The sequence below is a fragment of the Typopeltis vanoorti genome, chromosome 14, assembly GCF_054136105.1.
Source record: "Typopeltis vanoorti isolate ZY-2024b chromosome 14, IOZ_Tvanoo_1.0, whole genome shotgun sequence".
In the NCBI taxonomy this organism is placed as follows: Eukaryota; Metazoa; Arthropoda; class Arachnida; order Uropygi; family Thelyphonidae; genus Typopeltis; species Typopeltis vanoorti.
This window is the reverse complement of record NC_143562.1, coordinates 80,424,507-80,446,744: the sequence shown is the minus strand read 5'-3', so window position 1 is coordinate 80,446,744 and position 22,238 is coordinate 80,424,507. Positions and strand designations below refer to the sequence as shown.

The 22,238-nt window shown below is 38.0% G+C and overlaps 1 protein-coding gene across 2 annotated transcripts in view; it reads left to right on the top strand.

The window, feature by feature from the left end:
- LOC150099704 (tumor necrosis factor alpha-induced protein 8-like protein) overlaps positions 1–22,238 on the top strand; it is a 75,833-nt gene that overhangs the window by 14,073 nt on the left and 39,522 nt on the right. The gene's annotated exons all lie outside the window — the stretch shown is intronic.

Genomic DNA, 22,238 nt, shown 5'->3' with positions numbered 1-22,238 from the left:
TATATCAGATGCTTGAACATGATTGCAAAGAATGTAGTGGAACACTGGGTATTTATTTGACTATTTTTCTGCAAATTAATATCAGGCCCACCCAACACCTGTAAATTTACTGTTTGTAAATTTATTATATGGTTATGATAAAGCTGTATATGTTCACTATGTTTACATATTGAAAACCACCATTCCTTTTTAGATTTAAATGCAGCTTCGACTATTTTCCTCAAAAGCAATACAATAATTTTAAATAAACAACCTGAACAACTGAGGTTTGTCTCCAGAAATAGACTATACCCAGTTTCTTAAAGCACTTCAATTGTCCTGTTGATATATATATTACATTATAATCAAGTGAAAAAATTAAATTACTATACCAAAGTCATTTCTGTTAATTAAAAATAAAAATGCCATGGTCATTTCTGTTTCTGGAGACACTTCCCTATATTATGCTGGTTTTTAATTACTTTTTTTCATGTTCCATGCAGATGGCTTCAAAATAGTCACTTCACATTCTTGCATTTTTTTATGTGCATAATTTATCAGTCTGAAGATACTGATATAATACCAATGAAGTGTGAGCATTAGTCATATTTCACTGATATCACACCTGTATATTTTCGCTCATTAGTCACAAAGAAATAGGTAGCATACAATAACTGGTGCAATTCCCCTAAAAAAAATTCATTATTTCTGGATGCATAACAACTGAATTTTTTTTTCTATTCTGCTTTTGTTCACATAGCTTATTTTATCTAGAGACAGATAGAGGCCAGTGATATTCATATGAAAAGTTTAGAAACTTACTAGTTAGGTACCATTTTAAATATCCCAACAAGAACATTGTTCATAAAATGAACAATGTTCTTGTACTTTCATGCTAGTACAAAAAATTTCATTTTTCCTTTTAGATATAAATATTCATGTTGTGGAAAGTATAGCATGAATTTTTTTTTTTGTTATAATATCTATATAGCGTAAAATTTACAAAAAAGTTATAAAAGCTCACTTTAAACTCACCCTATTTTGATCATGAAATGATTTCATTTGTATGCAAAGTGCTTTAAATTTTTAGATGAAAAAAAGGAGCTAATGGTGTGAAATACCAGAATGCCATTAGCCCGACCATAATGGATGCATCGTATAGAAAGTAACCTAACTTTTTCTCAGCATTTTGACATCTCATATGCATTTTTTAATTAATAAAAAAAAACATCTTTTTTTTTTTAGTTCTGTCTTATAAAGTTAACTCTTTGTTTTTAAAATGAACATATGAAAGTGTCAAAGTAAAAGTGACTCATTTTCATTGAAACTGAAAATGAATGTCTGATCTTGCAGATTAGACATTTTTGAATAATGAACAGTTGCTGATATCGTACAGTGGCTCATTCATTATTAGTTATAAAATAAATTATATCTTTAATGAAATCCCATCGTAGACAGTGATTAGCATATTTATATCTTATCAGTTATTGACATTTAATAATCATCCACGTAAAATAAATTTCATGGATGATCCTCAGCTCATATGGTGCCTATCACTCGTGTCACACTCAACTGGTGTTGCACTCAGTTAATGCCTACACTACCCTTTCTGTCTTCATTCCATTTCTGACTAGACTCTGCTTTCATCAATAACATATGACTTTCTCTCTCCCTCCCCTTTCCTACCATGAACTGAAAACTGTTTCTATCTTTCCTTATTCTAAATGCTTCTGGCCCTCATGATTATTGATATTCATCATTTATCCTTCAAATCCCATGCTTTTTATACTTGGTGACATCCCCATTTTCTGCCTACAGTGAGAGTCTGTGTAAATTTTCCCATTGGGGTAGTATGTTAGTTATTTTTCATGATCCTCCTCAACATTCCATCATCTAAACAACTGAATTTCTCTCTCCCTTTAAAACAGATGCTACCGTCAGCATTTTTTTTTCTTATATATATATTACTAACCTCAATACAGTACTGCAGCACACTACTTGGCACTCACCCTTTTCAAGACATTGCCTGTGTCATGTTGGAGGCTTAATGGATATTTTACAACACTCAAAAAGAATTAAAATGGAATTTAATGCTTCCTATATTTCGTCCTAGTCACTAGGACATCTACGGGGATTACAAAAACAATTAATGTACACAAATAACAAACAATACTAAGCCCAACCACGTTGGTGACACTAAAGTCCTATCTAGGTAGAGCGCCCTCTAAGGGCAGTAGTAGGCGGCCTGGAATGTAAGGTGAGAACTCTGGTGATGAGTGTTTCCCAAATCTTCGGAAACTTAATGCAACCATATTTATTGAGATTTGGTTGGTTTTTGAGAGCTGCTGCTGCTGCTTCTAGGAAAAGTCTCTCTTTCTTGAATTTGCTGTGGTGGAGCATGGTGGCACCATGCTCCACCACAGCAAATTCAAGAAAGAGAGACTTTTCCTAGAAGCAGCAGCAGCAGCTCTCAAAAACCAACCAAATCTCAATAAATATGGTTGCATTAAGTTTCCGAAGATTTGGGAAACACTCATCACCAGAGTTCCCACCTTACATTCCAGGCCGCCTACTACTGCCCTTAGAGGGCGCTCTACCTAGATAGGACTTTAGTGTCACCCACGTGGTTGGGCTTAGTATTGTTTGTTATTTGTGTATATGTTACATTAATTGTTTTTGTAATCCCCGTAGATGTCCTAGTGACTAGGACAAAATATAGGAAGTATTAAATTCCATTTTAATTCTTTTTGAGTGTTGTAAAATATCCATTAAGCCTCCAACATGATGTCCTCACAGCACTTAAGCCTCTACACACATTGCCTGTGTGCTTACTTGCCGTGCTAGTTACTTAATCTTTGGTCCATGGCACTAATAATCTGTTATCAATCCTTATCTCTTGTATGAGGGGATGTCCAGAAAGTAAGTTCCGTTTTTAAATATTTTCACTGCAGCACTGCGATCGCAATGGTGTGTGTGCATGCTGAGTTTGTTGATTCATTATCAAGGCATTGGTGCCATTTTCAGACATTCTCATGGTGCGTACACTTCTTGGTGTTTATTTATAATGTAAGAAAATTGAATCGCCCGCTGCATGTGAAATTAGGTCAGTTAATTGTTTCTTGTGCCGAAGTTGCTTACAGAACAACACAAAGTGAATCTGCTGGGCAGTGCATTGGAATTCTTGACTACCATGAGGATGGTGATGCTTTCCTGAGCATACTTGTCACTGGGGATGAGACTTGGGTGTTGCATGCAACCCCTGAATCCAAACAACAGTCCATGGAGTGGAGGCACACCTCATCACCAGTCAAGACGAAATTGAAGACAGCGGTTTCCACTCAGAAAATCATGTGCACTGTGTTTTGGGACAGATAAGGAATTTTGCTGGCTCCACAATCAACACGAGTATGTACTGCCAAACCCTTAAGAAACTGCATTGTGCGATCCAGAATAAACGACAAATCGTGCTTACCAGGGGCATTGTTTTGATTCATGATAACGGCCGGCATAACATAACTTTTTGCCGCCTTCGGCTGGGAACAATTCCATCATCCTCCATATAGTCCTGACCTCGTTCCAAGTGACTTTCACCTGTTCAAACATCTGAAATCTTTCCTTGTTGGCCGGCAGTTTCAAGACGAGGCCAAAGAAGCAGTCAAGGTTTGCATCACAAGCAGCAACCTTCTACGACGAAGGTATATAACTCTTGGTGCCCCGTTATGATAAATGCCTGAACAATGTCGGAAATTATGTAGAAAAGTAGTAAAAGATGTCTACTTTAATTTCCAATAAAGTTTTTTTTGTAAGTATATTTTTGTTTCTCTGACAGCCCATCGGAACTTACTTTCTGGATGTCCCTCGTAAATACTATGCGATCATTGGAAACTTTACTGAATGCCTTTCTAAAAATTAAATATTACATATAACTTTCACCTAGGTCCAGAATTTTGATTCCTTTATTCCAAAATAAGGTAAAGAAGAGAAAGAAAGTGACCAATTTTTGTTTTTTCCATTTGTCATGATAATAAGTTAGTGAAGAAACACTTCAATGTAGCAAGTCTAAGTAATTTTGTTGAGGTAATGCAATATCCAAGAGCAGCAAAAACGTTGGTCACCGGCACTTCATTATCTCAAAGGAAATAAATGATTGACAAACTTTCCTTGGTTCTTGCATTGTACTCTGACATATTAAAAAAAGAAAGTTCTGAACTCTTCTGTTCCATCAAAACCTAATGAAGTCCCTTCTCGTCGCTTACCAACCTTGTACAAAAGATTAGGCAAGCCATCCTTCCATATGGATTCCAACATGGAACATCATTACTCAACAAGCAGTTAATATCATCAACGGCTTTGGACAGCCTGTCTTTGATTGATACTAGAATATGCATGGCAAAATCATATTCCTAATGTTATAATTCTTGAAGAAAGCCAGCTGGCTAGTTAGTTATTCACATGTGACACTATGCTCACTTCCATACCTTTATAGGGTTTTGAAGTGTGTAGCCTTCTGGTAGACGTAGGAAGATCACAGAGTTAGTAGGACAATCACAAACATCCAATGCCTTGGTGAGATTTGAACCTGCAGCCTCTTGGCTGCCAAGAGAAAGGGCTAATAATAGTGTAGATAGATGTGGTAGCCCTGCAAGAGGATTTGAATAAACTGGACAGCAGGATGATTTATATAAACTGACAGTGTGTGGGCAAAGAGCTGCCGTCAGTAATACAAAATATTACGTGGGATGAAAAATTACCAGCTATGTAAGACATTGATGGAACTGAACAGCAAATAATTAAGGAAGAGAAAGAAACTGAAGAGAAAATAATTAAGTATTTAGTGATGCTAAATACTTAATTATTGAATTTTAATTTTAACTGAGGTCATATTGAAAATGTTGCTAAAATAGGTCAGAGAATTATTTAGTTATTGAAGAAAACATAGAGCCTGTGTAGCTCAGTGGATGTGTTATTTATTCTGCCTGTGTTGACTAAATGATTTTTATTAAGCGTGAAAAAAAATTTGACACGACACTTGAAGATATGGTTAATATTATTGCCTCGTTAAATTTGGATATATTTCGGTAAAAATAAATAATAATAAGCTAACGCTTTATCAGCGTTAGCTGATTATGATCACGCCTCAGAGCTAAACCGCCCAAAGAAAGTGTTAGGAGTTCGATTCTAGTCACCGACTAGAGGAACTTTTTCTAAATCTATTTTCGACGGGTTCGCGAGTTAGTCGATCTCTGGCACGGGCAAGCGGGATTTTTCTCCCGGAAACTCGAGAAAATCGCCTGTAGAACCAACACTATTTTCAGACAGAAATATTGTGTTAGGATTAGGTATCACGAGATGGCGCCGCTTGTTAGCCGTCTCGTTACTGTGTGCCACTTAATTAGTGATAGTCTTGTGTCAGCTATCTCTGATTGGCTACAAGTGGAGATTGAACTGTCCGCTCAGTCTCCAAAGTTTTGATAGGACAAACGGCCTCGTATACCCCCTATACGAGAACAAAAGGCGTTAGCTGATTTTTTTTTTTTTTATTTGTTGAAGAAAGCACTGTGAAGTAGAGTTAGCTATTATACCTTTTTATCAGTGGTGTAACTGAAGCTTTTGCCACCCCTCTCAATACACGAAAAATACTACAAAAAGTCAAAACGACGTATAGGGGAATAAATTAAAACACTTTATTTTTGAAGTAAAACTTTAATTTCAACATTCTAAAATGTTATTTTCTTGCTTTTCTGTTAACAAAATCGTCGATGACATTGGCGAAGTCTATTTCATAGTAATGTAGGTAATTCTTAATCAAATTTATTTAGAAAAACTTCTCTCACAACTAGCAACACTTGAGGAAAATTCGCAGTATTACAATATTTGGAAATGAGTTCTCGAGACTGTATTTTAGAATTAACTGCAAAAGTTCAAAAAGGTTCAAAGTGCCGCCCGGGCAGTCTTCCCTAACTACGCCTCTGCTTTACATGACCTAGGTACGGACCCATCTGCACTATTATGACTGTGAAAAATCGCTATTAATAATTTTTATATCATAATTGTTAACTATTATTTTTTCCTGTTATTAATGTACTGGCATAGTCTACTAACAAATAGACCGTGGAACACTTTATTTCGGCAGGCTTTGCATAGAGAAGTACGAGTAGAGACGGTGGCGTAGCTAGAGGGGGACGGTCCGCCCCGTGCAGCACTTTGAACCTTTTGAACTTTTACAATTAATTTTAAAATACAGTCTCTAGAGCTCAGTTCCAAACATTGTAATACTGCTGCGGATTTTCCTCACAATTGCTGAAAGTGTTGCTAGTTGCGAGAGGAGTTTTCTAAATAAAATTGATTAAGAATTACCTACATTACTATGAAATAGACTCCCCCAGTGTCATCGATGATTTTGCTAACAGAAAAACAAGAAAAATAACATTTTAGAATGTTGAAATTAAAGTTTTACTTCAAAAATAAACATAGCGTTTTAATTTGTTTCCCTATACATCGTTTTGACTTTTTGTAGTATTTCTGGTGTGTATTGAGAGGGGTGGCAAAAGCTCTAGCTACACCACCGCGTAGAGGTAAGAGCATCTACGAAAAAGTAGCAATGTAGTGATCAGATATGCTATTTACCCTGGATTGGGGGAGGGGGGGGGGAGAGGAAGCGAACCGATATCATCCATCGTTCAGTTAGATGAAACAAAGTATCCTTCCCCTAACACGCTCTTACATGTTTACACAGTTCTGGTGGTGCCGAGAATAAAGTTTCTTAAATATACTGTGAGATGAAAAGTGTCCTTTGACTAGAAACGCTAGTCTACGCCATCGTAGACTAGCATTTCACCTAAAAGATCCTTCACATCTTTTAGGTTATCATGTCGGCATTAGATTATACGAATCATCGACATAGCCAAAGCAGTACAAGGAGCAAACGGAAACATCTAAGACTTCAAAGGACAAGACAACAACATTAGATTATACACCTGGTCTACACAAGAGGGTTTTTTTTATAAAAAAAAATAATAATAGTAATAAAAGTGTGCGAATCCTATCCTCTTATCACTTGTATTTCATTACGATAACAGGCAAATATTTATAAGTCCGGCTTTAGGAGTCGCACAACGCAGAAGTTGAAATCCATGGAAAATGTGGAGCATGAAATTATTCCCATATGCAATTAGAAAACGTGCGATTAGTTCCATATTTTTTACAAGGGGTATAAGGATAAGCATTAGAGGTAAATGTAATTAGAAAGCATCCAATTAATTCTTTAGTTTTTACAAGGGCATAAAGATAGGTATTTAGAAGTAACTTTGCCTAATAAATGGGCAATTAGTTCCATATTCTTTTGCAGGGGTATATGGGTAGGAATTTAGAAGTAATATGCAATTAGAAAGTATGCATTTATATCTAAATGCTTATTCCTATCCTCTTGTAAAAAAGAAAAAAAAAAGAAGTACAGAACTAATTATTGCGTTCTCCATATTTTCTACTTACTATATATGTTGTAGCAAATTTCAACTTCTGCGCTTCTTCCATAGGATTTCATGGCTTCAACATCTAAAAGAGCACAGTGTTTAGAGTAAGGAAGTGACGTCTTTTTTTTCTCTCTTATTTACACGTTCTGAACTTTAACTGATCAACAAACAAAAAGGATTTCGTGATTGTATTGTCAATTTTAGATGAAGCCGTCCTCGTTCAGAAATTGTCATTCATCAGAGACAAGCAGGCGAGCGTTTTTATTATTATTATCATGTTTATGCGGATTGAAATGTTACCGTAATTAAGCAGTACTTATGCTCAAAAGTTTTCTAGAAATCCCACTTAAATCTACTGGTTACACAAAAGGCTTTACTCGTCCACAGTATGAATTGTGATTTGAACTTTGAACTTAATTGCCTGATGGACTGAGTCCTTGACTCTTCATCCGGATTTTAGTTTCTGTGTGATGGGATTATTCTGGGTAATTTACCCGCTCATTGAGGCTGTATCAACATTCTCTTGCGATGGCAGATTTCGGTTTTTTATGTTTGAAACGATCTGAGGGTTTGTAGTCCGCTGCTTGTCGAATTAGCTGATTTGGGTAATTATCTGTGATTGTGAAGAATTTCTCTGCAATGCCTATCATGTAGGTCTTGATATTTGGAAGATTGGCTTCTTGGTGTAACTGGATGTTTCTGATGAACCACGGGGCATTAAATGCCATTCTTAGGCATTTATTCTGGATTATCTGTAGTCTGTTTATGTTGTTTTTAGTTGTGTGACCGCAGGTTGGAGAGGCGTAAGTTAGTTGTGGTCTGATCACTGATTTGTAGAGGAGAATTTTATTGCTTATGCTTAGGAAGCTGTTCCTTTTCAAAAGTGGATATAGCTGTGATATGGTCTGACTTGCTTTAGTGGCAACACTATCTGCATGTGACTTGAAATTTAGACGTCTGTCAAGATGAACTCCCAGATAATTGGTACAATTGTGCCAAGGGATGATTTTACCAAACATTCGTATGCTTGTATTCGTTTTCTTATTTACGTCTGGTGAAAAGTACTGCAGTGCTTTTTCTTGCGTTGATTGCGATACGCCATTTGGTGTACCAATTCATTGACTGCTCTCTGCAGCTTGATTGTGGATGGAGGGATCTGGCTATAATGATTGTGTCATCAGCATATAGAGCGGTGATAGATGGGGACAATTTGGGGAGATCTGCCATGTATATGGAGAAGAGTAGGGGAGATAGCAGAGAACCTTGAGGGACTCCAGCCGTGATTCTTCTCTCTGTGGATCTGATCCCATTGAGTTTTATTTTCAATTTTCGTTATTCAGATATGATTTGATAAGTAGAACTAGTGGTAATGGAATTCCAACTTTGTGTAGCTTAAAAATTAGTCTGATGCCCCACTGCCTGATTGATTTCCAGGAAAACTGCGCCATTGTTGGTGCCATTGGGTTATGTATTCGACAACTCTGTAAATTTGTAGCGTTGTGCAGTGATAGTTCCTAAAGCCGAATTGCTCGTCTTGAATGACATGGTTGATATCTGAACCCGTGTGATCGAATCAAATAGCCCATTCGACTATCTTACCTATGCAAGAAAGAAGGCTGATCGGTCTGTAATTCAGGAAACTATTTTTTTCAGGTTTGGGAATTAGGAAAACGTCAGCAAGTTTCCATCGCTCTGAGAAATAATTTAGCCGAAGGATGGCATTAATGATGGCTACCAGATGCATAAACCCTTTGCGGGGAAGTAGCTTGAGCACCTTGTTTGTTGTTCCATCTGGACCCGGAGCCTTTTTGTTATTTAGTTTTCTTAAGATCTCATATATTTCTGTTGGTGACACGGATTTGTTGTTGGATTGGAGTGAGGCGTATTGAGTTATTTTATGCACTTGGGTATGGATCTTTCTTATGAAATTTAAATCTCTATTGATATAATTGGGGCTGCATTGTTTTTCTAGGTTGTCAGCAAATGCTCCAGCTTTTTCCTCGTCGTTGTAGAAAACACTATATTCACCTTGGATTGGAGGAAGTGTAAAACGCTTTGAACGGAGTGATCTCATCATTCTCCATATTGATTGATCCTCTGTGTTTAATTGGTGGATTTTGTTATTCCAGAGTTGGTCACAGTGATCCTTTAGGGCATACCGAACCTGGTTATTAACTGTTTGTTTATCCACTAGGTCCATTGTTCTCTGATATTGTCTTCTTAATCTGTTTTTCTCTTGGATAAGACGTTTTATATCCTCTGGGAGTTTATTTAATGGTGCACATTTGGTTATATTTGTTACCTGTGTTATCGCTGTCAGGAGTTGTTTTTCAAGAGTTTTCACTGCTTTTTCTATATCTTTGGTGGATGTTATATGCGGTATTGGACCAATGTTTTCCTGGAAGGCTGAGGGAAGTTGTTTCCAATTTATAAATGTGCTGGTGTTTTCCGTTAAATCTTGTATGGTGCCTAGTTTTAATATGATGGGGTTATGATTAGAACTTAAGTCGTTGATTGCTTGTGTTTGATATCTGTGCGCAATGTTTTTTATATTTAATATAGCTATATCTAGTACATCAGGACGTCCGGTAATGTGTGGGTTTAGTGGGTCCTATCACTGGTATATTTCGTGAAGAGTTGAGTATTCTTCCGTTAATATTTGAGTTTCTGCTGTTCCAGACTGAATGTTTGGCATTAAGATCGGCTATAATCACTGCTCTGCCTGTATTTAGTACCACATCTAAGTCAGATTCAATGAGTTTTTATTTGGGAGGGGGGGGGGGGTTGTAGGCTGCATATATCCTGATGCTGTTTGTTTTCCATATGTATTTCTATTCCTGTAATTTCCATGTGTTCTGTTTGGGGTTAGGCTATTGAATTATGTTTTATGTTTCTTTTCACAAAGATGGCAGTGCCTCCACCTCTGACATAGCATCTGTCTGTATGGTTAGTGCTGTAACTGTCAATTCTGATCTTGTCACCTGGACGAAGATGCGACTCATTTATGAGGATGATGTCTGCTTGGGTTTCTGCTACAGCTCCTGCAATTTGTTAGATAAACCATTTGCATTCCATGAAACAACTTGTAGCGGTTTCGGTATTCTTTTAGCCTTATCCATTAAGGATTTTCACAAGGAGTGCCTTAAGATGATATCCTTGGCTTCTTGAGTTGGGTTTGTTTGTTGGAGTTCAGCAAGCATTTCACCTATGTGACTTGTTATGTTCAGTAGGATAGGTTTGTTGGTTTGCTGTGACTGATTTGGTTTTGGGTCTTTTTGGAAGGTCGATCTCGCAACTTCAGCATGCGATCTTCCATCCGTTGTGAAGACTATTGTTTCATGGGAAGACGTGCGTTCTTGTATAGATTTTCTGGTTTTGAGTTGTGTGTTTTGGTTTGGGGAAATGCTATACAGCCCCTATAGTTTGCAGGGTGTGGGCCTCTGCAATTTGCACACTTAGCTGGATGTATGCAGCGTTTTTGGCATTCATTTGTTGTGTATATCCCACCACATTTCACACAACGAAATTCAGCTTTGCAGCATCATTGTGTGTTCTCAATCTTCTGGCATTAATTATATTGGGTTGTTGTTGATTTATGTTTTAAAGACTCAACTTTTATGAGTAGATCACAGATGGTTTGGAGTAATAAAAGAGGGTTGAAGTGAGCAACAGTATAGTTTTATTGCTTCCACCTTTGAACATTCTGATGCTATTTGTTTTTTTTTTTTTAAGTCTCCATTTGATATCAATAATTTTTACTTACTTATTCAATTTTAATTTTTTGGATAATTAAAAAATATATATTTATTTAATTTAAGTCTGCCTGCGGACCACCTGTGGTCCGCAGACCACAGGTTGAGAAACACTGCTCTAAGGTAAAGGAGATCTCTAAAATATATTTTTATTTTAGGTCTTGGATCCAATAATTGTATAGTTATTAATTTTATTTTATTTACAATATACATAGTTTTTAAGATTCATTAAATATATACCGTAGTTCTCCCCTTATCCAGGGTCAACCCCGGTCCAAAAATAATATTATTTCGGGCAACTCCAAGGAGTTGACAGACTCATCGAGGGAGGCCCTAACATCATGTCAAGAACAACTATTCGACATTCACACCATATCTATCAAACCTCGCCTTGAACTCATTCACAGTCATAGCACCTACAACAGATTCTGGCAGCTTATTCCACTCATTCACCACTCTCCAAGTAAAAACTTAGCTCTAACACCCTTGCTAACCACATTCTTGCCCAGCTTCCATGTATGGCCCCTAGTCCTCCCATCACCAATCCTATTCTCAAAAATATCTTTTGAATTAATCTTATAGAAATCCTTCAGTAATTTGAATGTCTCAATCATATCACCCCTTTTCCGTCTATCAACCAATTTTTGCAACCCACAAATCTTCAACCTGTTCTCATAAGGTTCATTCCATAGGCCTGCTATCATCTTCGTCACTCGCCTCTGGATCCTCTCCACCTCCTCCCCATCAAGAAGAAACCTAGGTGACCAAATCTGGGCACAGTAGTCAAGATGAAGTCTTACCAAGGCTCGGTACAGAGGTACAATAACTTGCTTGTCTCTGCTCATCAAAGTACTTTTCAACAACCAAGTGAGTTGATGAGCTGATTCAGCCACTTTTGCAATGTGCCCCCTAAACTTCATCTCCCTATCCACCAACACTCCCAAATCTCTGGCCTCATCAATCACCTGGAGTACAGTTCCACCAATGTGGTATACTGCTGCTAATCTTTTCACCCCAAAATGCATAACCTTCCATTTTGTCACATTAAATTGACATCCATTCTCCTTAGCCCAGAAATCCAATCTATCCAAGTCGTCCTGCAAGATTTTGACATCTTCTGCATTCACTATTGCCCTACCCAACTTTGCATCATCAGCAAACAAGTGAACAAACACTTCCTCTCAGATCTTTTCCTATATCGTTAATGAATAAATTGAAAAGTAGTGGTCCAAGAACAGAACCCTGTGGCACACCACCAGTCACAAGCCATCTTTTGGACTCTATTCCTGAATAAACCACTCTCTGATATCTCTCTGTCAAGCAACCTTCTATCTATCTAACCAACCCTATATCCATCCCCATATGCTGCAGTTTACTGATTAGAATTCCATGTGGTATCCTGTCAAAGGCCTTAAGAAGGTCCTGTAGAATCACTGTAAACCAATTACCTTCATCCAGTTCAGCCTTCACTGTGTTATAAAACTTGAGCAAGTTACTTAGGCATGATCTGCCCTTCACAAAACCATGTCCCCAATACAGTATCCCATTTTCATCTATCCAATCCTGTATTCTTCTCTTGACTAATTTCTCCAAGACCTTGCAACGATTCCTGATATGCTAATCGGTCGGTAATTTACAACAACAGTCATGGAACCTCCTTTATGCAGTGGAACTATTTCCCACTCTTTCTACCCCTTTGGTACTAACCCAGACCCGAGACGCAAATTAAACAACATGGTCAAGGGCACTGATAATTCTTTAGCCACTTCACGTATGACCCGTGCTGGTATACCATCCAATCCTACAGATGTATTCACATTAAGGTTCTGTAATAGACTATTTACCTCCACTTCATTCACCACAATTCCCATATAATCTATTGGTTCATTCATTCCTGCAATGTCACCACCTGAATGATATATTCTTGCAAATATTCTATTCGTGCTCGCTCAGTAATTCAAGTATATCAACTGATTAGGTTACCTCCCTACCACCGGCATTCTTTAAAATCATTCTGCCATATAAATTTTTTCTTTTACTTGCAACATATCGAAAAAACTGTTTGGGATTCTCTTTAGGCTGCATGGCTAATGTTCTTTCATAAACCTTTTTTGCTTTTCTTACCACACTCGTTACACTTTATACCGTTCATGTGCCTGCCGGTCACCTTTCTCCTTAAATTCCCTCCATAGTTTTTTTTTTTTGCAGCTCACGCTTAATAGTGTTATTCATCCATTTAACCCCTACTTGATTTATTATTCGGATTCTAGGTATACAGTCTAATCGCCTCCCATGCACTATCAGCATCTAGCCCTTGCAGTTTTACCTGCCATGGCACTGAACCAATCAAACTCCTAAGCTTGTCATACTTACCAGCCCGATAATTCCACATGCACCCTGTCTTAATTGTAAATTCTACATTTTTAGCCATCTCCCAAGTCAAGACACTATGATCACTCTCACCAATTGGTGGCAACGTGGTCATATTAATTACAGCCAAATTCTCAGATGCAGTTACCAGGTGAAGCACTCTCTGACCCCTAGTATTTTCCATTACATGCTATCGCAGTTAGTTATCCCTTAATAACCGCATAAAATCCAATTCCTTCCTCCCATGTGTCCTCTCCTCCTTACAATCAATGTTGCCATAGTTGAAATCACCCATAATAATTACCCTCCTTCCACTCATTTCTTCTATTTGCTTATGCATACTATCTCCACCATCTATTCTTTAGCAGCACCCAACTGTATATTTTGTTCTGCTAGTTTCAATCTCACACCAAATAGCCTCAAATGTGCTCTTTTCTCTATCCTGCAGTACCACTTCTATTCTCCTTGGCTGTAGCTCATAAGCTATCATCAATAACACTCCTCCCCCCCATTTTATTCTCCCTGTCACTCCTGAACACACCATACACCTCACATTGAATCCCACTAGTTATATCATCTTCTGTCAGGCATGTTTCACTAATGCCAAAAACCTGTGGCCTGGAAGTGCCAACCAAGGCTAAAAATTCTTCCTTCTTGTTCCTAATACTTCTAGCATTAGTATACATGAATTGCAGAAGCCCATTTATCCCATCCCTATTTTGATGCCTTATACTAACTATCCCATTCTGATTCGTAGTGTTTCGTACTCGCTTGAGCATATTACACACATTCATACACTCAACTGTCTCCCTAAAGTTTGCATATCCACTTCCCCCCCCCCCACCTTAGTAACTCTAGTTTCCCTGATTCTGCACATCCACTTTCATTCGACAATACCTTTTCAAGTCTCCGTACACCAAATTCATTCAAAATGCAAACCATCCATCTTATATAAATCCTTTCGCCTATCGAACTCACTTCACAAATTCCACACCACTCACCTGATTAATTCACGCATAAAGTCATTTGCAATTATGGCCCTCCTTCTATACTCTTCACTGTCATATCGCGGAAACAGACTCACCATCCTAACTCTCTCACTCTTCTCTTTTGTTATCTCAAGCAATTCCTTCACATCCTCACTCATAGCCATTTTGTCTCCTTTCAAATCATTTGTACCTGCTACCACTATCAATTTTTTCACCCGCTGCTTTTGCATTCTAATTGACTCGCTTACATCCTTAACGTTTGTACCAGGTTGGTACGATTTTGTTAAACTCTCAACTCTAAACTTAAACTTTAACACACCTCTTACTAAAGAATCTCCATACAACACTTGCTGTTTCATTTTGTTTACACTCGCTATCATACTCTTATTTTTTCTATCATACTTTTGGCGTTTGTCAGTCACTACGCTCGGTAAACATTTTTGCCAACGCTCCAGCTGCCGATTTGCCCTGTGTATCGCTCCGCGTAATCGAGCGGTGTCACTCATTGCATCAGTCTCATCATTTTTATTCTCTTATAATTCATTCATTCGTTCTGTATGTTTACCTTCATTCTCACTTTCAACGCCACTCTCACAGCTATCTGGTACTTCCTCGCAAATATCACTATTTTCTAGATTCTCACTTTCGATAACAATATCGCTCTCACGACCTGAAGCACTCTTTAAATCCTCACAATTTTTACACTTTCTGCACAAAATCACTCCACTATCGTTGTTTAACCAGACTCCAACCGCTCTCCTCAATGCATACATTTTGCAAACGATACACTGAATCAAATCCTTTAAATTAAACCTTTTGACAAAGATGGCGACCTGAACGCCATCTTTGCTGTATTCCGCTTTATGGAGGCCATGTGCACTCATAAAATGGAAAATGTCAGAAATAAACAATATATAATCACATAGGCAAAGTGGATATTTGATCCAACATTATTTCAAAGCCGAATGCTTGTAGAAACTATGAAAGGTTTCATAAGTTGACCTGACAGCTTATGAGAATACAATCCTCATCATCTCCGAGTTGCCTTAGCTTGCACAATCTATTTGACTTAAGCAGCTAAGGCAACTTAGGGATGATGAGGATTGTTTTCTCATAAGCTCTCAGGTCAACTTACAAAACTTTCATAGTTTCTACAAGCATTCGGCTTTGAAATAATGTTGGATCTAATCTTCACTTTGCCTATGTAATTTTACATCGCCGAATTGAAGCTGTATGGCTCTTTCTTTTAGTAATAGATATTCATGACTTATTTTTCACGGTATTAACAACACCACAAACACTTTTAACAACAAAGATGTTTTATTAACGCTAATATTTCGCTGATTTTCAAATCAGCATCATCAGAGCACAACACACATGTAAACGCGACAGTGAGTAAGTGAAACAATATAATTACAAAAGATCTAAAGTCCTATTTTGGCGCCCTCTAACGAGGAAAAAAACCCACTGAACTCAGTACCTGCGCTTTACGTTCTTAGCCAACGGCTACAATCCCTACAAAATAGATAAAATGCTACATAGGCCCATTACTCTGCCCTCCCCCTAATACATAAGAATACAACATGACCATTTCTATTCCCTATATCAGAGGTACATCGGAAAAGATAGCCAAAGTATTGTTGAAACATGGCCTTTGCACCACCTTCAAACCTCATGTCAAGCTGGCAACTCTGATCCGCTCGCCAAAGGATAAACTTCACCCTTTAGCACGCCCAGGAGTATATGAAGTTCCATGTGACTGTGACTTGGCCTATTATGGGCAAACAGGAAGATCAGTGAACATCCGCCTGGAAGAACATGAAAGATACATTCGCTACTATTACTATGGCAAGTCGGGACTGGTAGACCACGCTTTGGACACTCCTTCACACAGGATTAGATGGAAGAAAACAAATGTGCTATTTAGGAGTCGTTATAGATCTGAAAGATTATTTTTTGAGTCAGCAATGGCTTTGAAGAATTCTCCCAACCATAACAAATATGGTTGCATTAATTTGCCAAAAATTTGGGAGACGGTTATCCTAAGAAAAACTCCTGGATAACTGCTTTTTTTTTTTTTCGTTTGAGGGCGCCAAAAATAGGACTTTAGATCTTTTGTCTTTTGCAATTATATTGTTTCACTTACTCACTGTCGCGTTCGTTTACATGTGTGTTGTGCTCTGATGATGCTGATTTGAAAATCAGCGAAATATTAGCGTTAATAAAACATCTTTGTTGTTAAAAGTGTTTGTGGTGTTGTTAATACCGTGAAAAATAAGTCATGAATAACCATCAACGCCTAAGCTTATCTGTTAGATTGATGATTCTGCACGGAGAAGATATTGTTTACAAAGCGCGACGGTTCGGTAAGTTGAAACTGAAATTGTCCAGAAAATTGAACCGGTTAGCCTTCCTTAAACGATGCCGCGACAACGATATTATTCAATCTTTTCTAAAATTCAAGAAAAAGTTGCAATCGGCAAAGGCACATCGTATTTATCGACGGGCGAGTTTAGCGCTTCTTCGAGAACAAATCGCCGCTACTCGCATAGAGCTTAGTAAGCTAAACAGCTCTATCACAGCTCTACAACAAGAACTAATAAACTTGTTAAATCCTGAAATATGGACTGTCCTACAGCAGATCTCCGAAGTTGCAGAAAAAAAAAGAATTTACAAAAGTAAAAAGCAAACACCTAAAGAAATTTGAACTACTACAACAGCGCCAACATACGAAGTCCCGACCGCAACTTCGACGAGACCACGTGGTCGTAAATCTATCGTCGGAAATACTCACTGAAGAAGCCAAGAACGCTCTCAGTTTAGGACATAACTTTGCCGTCGCGCCCAAACAAATTCCTAAACTCGAAATTATGATGAAAGTAGAACAGGGTATCCACGATCTTCCGCCAGCAATGGCCAATAACGTGCGACTAGACATAGCAAGTATTATAAACAAGGCCAAGCCTCCAAAAAGCAATATGCCACGTAAGCAATAACTGCCCTAAAAAAGTTATATAATAATAAAAATATTATTATTACAAAAGCCGATAAAGGAAATGCAACAGTTATCATGAATAAAGAAGAGTATAACAGAAAAATGCAAGATCTCATATGGGACAGTTCCACATATCAAATTATACATCGAGACCCTACGATGTCGCAAAAGAAAAAAGTCCGAAAACTACTGAAAAAAGTGACATCATGGCCCAAAGAAATCATCAGGAAAATAAAACCAATTCATGTTAAAACACCCCGTATTTATGGATTACCCAAAATCCACAAAACTAATATTCCCCTACGCCCCATAGTGGATAGCATAGATAGTCCCACATATAAACTGGCCCGGCATTTAGCTAAGTCGCTTGCCCCTCTTACTGGCAACTCCTCTACTTTTGTAAAAAATTCAATCCATTTCAAAACATTGGTTAAAAATCTAATCCTAAAAAATTCAGACATAATGGTTAGTTTCGATGTCACATCCCTATTTACCAATGTACCACTTATAGACACTCTTGATTTAATCAAGTCTAAATTTCCCCCAGATATTTTTGAATTATTTCAATTCACCATGAATGCAGGTTACTTTACATGGGAAGGGAAATTCTACAAACAGATTAATGGCACTACTATGGGTTCCCCCTCTCCCCCCCCCCGTTAGCAAATTTTTACATGGAACACTTTGAAAACAAAGTACTTACCACAGCTACATACAAGCCACAAGTGTGGTTGCGCTATGTAGATGATGTATTTGCCATCTGGCCCCATGGACAAGACACTTTGGATGCTTTTGTCACCTACCTAAACAGTCAACACCCCAAAATTCACTTCACAGTAGAAAAAGAATCAAATAACTGTTTACCATTTCTTGACACATTAGTCACCCGCCTTTCAGATGGATCACTATCTTTTTCTATTTACAGAAAGCCTACACACACAGGAAGATACCTACATAAACAATCACATCATCATCCAGTCCAACAGTACGGCATTTTAAAAACACTTACACACAGAGCCAGAGCCATTTGTTCTAACGATACAGCTCTGACCACTGAACTCCAGTACCTGTGCCATACGTTCTTAGCCAACGGCTACAATCCCTACAAAATAGATAAAATACGACATAGGCCCATTACTCTGCCCTCCCCTAATACACAAGTATACAACATGACCATTTTTATTCCCTATATCAGAGGTACATCGGAAAAGATAGCCAAATTATTGTTGAAACATGGCCTTTGCACCACCTTCAAACCTCATGTCAAGCTGGCAACTCTGATTCGCTCGCCAAAGGATAAACTTCACCCTTTAGCACACCCAGGAGTGTATGAAGTTCCATGTGACTGTGACTTGGCCTATTATGGGCAAACAGGAAGATCAGTGAACATCCGCCTGGAAGAACATGAAAGATACATTCGCTACTATTACTATGGCAAGTCGGGACTGGCAGACCACGCTTTGGACACTCTTCCACACAGGATTAGATGGAAGAAAACAAATGTGCTATTTAGGAGTCGTTATAGATCTGAAAGATTATTTTTTGAGTCAGCAATGGCTTTGAAGAATTCTCCCAACCTTAACCAATATGGTTGCATTAATTTGCCAAAAATTTGGGAGACGGTTATCCTAAGAAAAACTCCTGGATAACTGCTTTTTTTTTTTTCGTTTGAGGGCGCCAAAAATAGGACTTTAGATCTTTTGTCTTTTGCAATTATATTGTTTCACTTACTCACTGTCGCGTTTACATGTGTGTTGTGCTCTGATGATGATTTGAAAATCAGCGAAATATTAGCGTTAATAAAACATCTTTGTTGTTAAAAGTGTTTGTGGTGTTGTTAATACCGTGAAAAATAAGTCATGAATAACCATCAACGCCTAAGCTTATCTGTTAGATTTAGTAATAGATAATTCAGCTAATCTCAGAGGTAGTCCAACACCAGGCTCGTTGAAAAGGTGGAGAATGCTACACTCATTCTCCACATTGCAGCCTTTTGGAAATCGGGAATTTCTCGCCGTTCTGAGTAGTTCTCGATTATCAGATCGACTGTCGCCGTATCGCAGTGCATGTGTTCAACTAACCCTTATTTTACTTAATAATGGCCCCAAAGCGCAAGAGTTGCGATGCTGGCAATTCGGATATGCAAAAGAAAATCACAATGTGCTCCTTTTAAGTGAAAAGGTGAAAGTTCTCGACTTCATAAAATAAAATAATAATAATAATAAAATGTATGCTGAGGTTGCTAAGATTTTATTTATATTCATATAACTTTTATTACAGTATATTGATATAATTGTTATATTTTGTTATTGGTTATTGTTGTTAATCTCTTACTGTGCCCAATTTATAAATTAAACTTTATCATAGGTATGCTGCGAGTTATTGAGAATTATTGGATTCGAGTTTGGATGTGACCGATGAATAGTTTTCACCGTTTTTCTTGTGATAGTAATTTTAATGTTTAGGCTCTTTTTTTTTTTTTTTTTTTTTTTTTTTTTTTTTTTTTTTTTTTTAGGTGTTTAGCATTTCTTACATTGCATTGGCTACTACCAAACTTAAAACCTACATTCTGCTCCCCTGTACGAAAAGTGCACGAGGTCAAATTGGGATGTAGGCCCGCCCACTATAAGGACTAGTGGTGGATTGTTGGCTTTTTAGGGAGAGAGGAAATAGAGTTGGAGGCCAAGTGCAACGTTCACGGAACTCTCTCCCCAATTGTAAGCGTTTTTTAGATTGAGATAGTTCGCTAGTAGGCTTTAGATTTCAGAAATTTTGCAAGCAGATCTTTTGGACTACCAAATTGTCATTAGTCTCAAAATGGAGAACTTTCCATTTGACGAACTAGATTCTGAACTACTCCTTTCAATTTTCCGCCAAGTCGGAATAATATTTAACACTCGGCCTAGTAGAGTCCAGCTCCACAAGATACCAAGAGGCTGTAGCAAAGGAGCAGGGGCGAATTTTCCATGCTTGCTGCGCAAGCTCATTACTTAAGAAAGAAGTAATATTTATTTGTTAATAAATGCATGCATTTATAAGCATTCCATTTAGGCTTTTATTTTTGTAGACAGAAGACGTCTTAATCTTGCACGGCAATAATTGAGCTTTGCGTTGTGTATCGAAGGCCGATGCTTGCTCGTCTAGTCAAAGCTACCTTGGCTTGCTCGGTTGTGTGAGCTTCCAGGTCCTCACTACAGCACTGTGATTTCATGCGAGCGCATAGCCATTTCCGATTCCTTCACGTCGTCTTAAACACAGGCCATAGTAGCTCCAGCCAGCCTTTACAAGTGTGCGTGTTGCTTGGGAAAATTAAGTTACAACCAACTTTTTATGACGATGTTATTGACTAGTTCATAAAGAAGAGCCGTAGAGTAGAATTTGTATTCAAGTAGCTAAATTGAAAAAGATAGAATATAATTTGTAAAATAAATGTTGTGTTTGTATGATTAAATGTACATAAATTTCTAAATATATAGTTTTATGGTCAGTAATTCATTATTCCTAATCAGACTTCAATCACACCTCTCACTCCCTGAATGATAACAAGAGCAATCTTGAATTTCAAGACCAGCATTCGCCCCTGCAAAGGAGAACAATCCCTCTGAAACCTCTCCCCAGTATTGCCCAAAATAGCATCAGTGGCTGCATTTCAGCAGCCAACGTTCAGATCTTGGATGATGCTGATGATTATCAAGTAGTCAGCAGGAAAAAGAGACGAAAGGAGACACTAGCCATAGAGCCTGAAGCACCAATGGACACTGCAGCACAAACTAAAGAACATGTCCCTCTGATAATTCTCAGAGCGAAGGAACAATGATGAACAGTCACAGAGATTATGCAAAACTCCAGGATTAAATTCACAACTGCCAAAAACTCGGATGAAGGAGTTTGCATTCAGCCTGAAAAAGCAACGGACTACCGTCGACTCATTAAACTTCTGGATGAACTGGAGATCCCATATCATACATTTGAACTGAAGATTGAGAAAATTTAAAAGTAGTTATCAGAGGGATAGTTGAAGTAATAACATCAGAAGAGGTAGCGAATAACCCAAAGTCAAAAGGACTAGAGCCCATAAAGGTTTATGATCTGAAAATTATATGTAATCTAATGATGAAACCTGAACCACTTAGGACAAAAACATCAGCAGGGCAATGTCATCATTGCCAGAAGTATGGACACGCGCATAAGATCTGTAGAGCGGAGTACAGGTGCGTCAAATGTGGAGACAGGCACCCTTTTATACATGCTCCAAACCACATACCATTCCCGCCAAGTGCGCAAATTGTGGTGGTCCACACCTGGCAAGCTACAAAGGCTGCACACTCCACCCAGCCAAACTGTCTAAAACTAGAGAAGCAGTAAATCCACCAACACAGAAGCGTGCAACACATCTTGCAACAGAAAACTCTTTGCACTCAACAATGCACAGCTCTTATGCCGCAGCAGTCACCTCGCCTATAAATCAGCAGAACCCATTCCAAACAGTCAAAACTCTGCTGCTATACTAGCTGCTACCTTAGGAGAGATGCTAACCACATTTAGCAAAACCAACCCCAACCAGAATGATACAAACAAGTTTTGAATAATGATACAAGACAGAATGATACAAACAAGTTTCTGGTCCATGCGAATCATGGACCAATCTCAAATGACTTCATACACATAGCCTACTGGAACG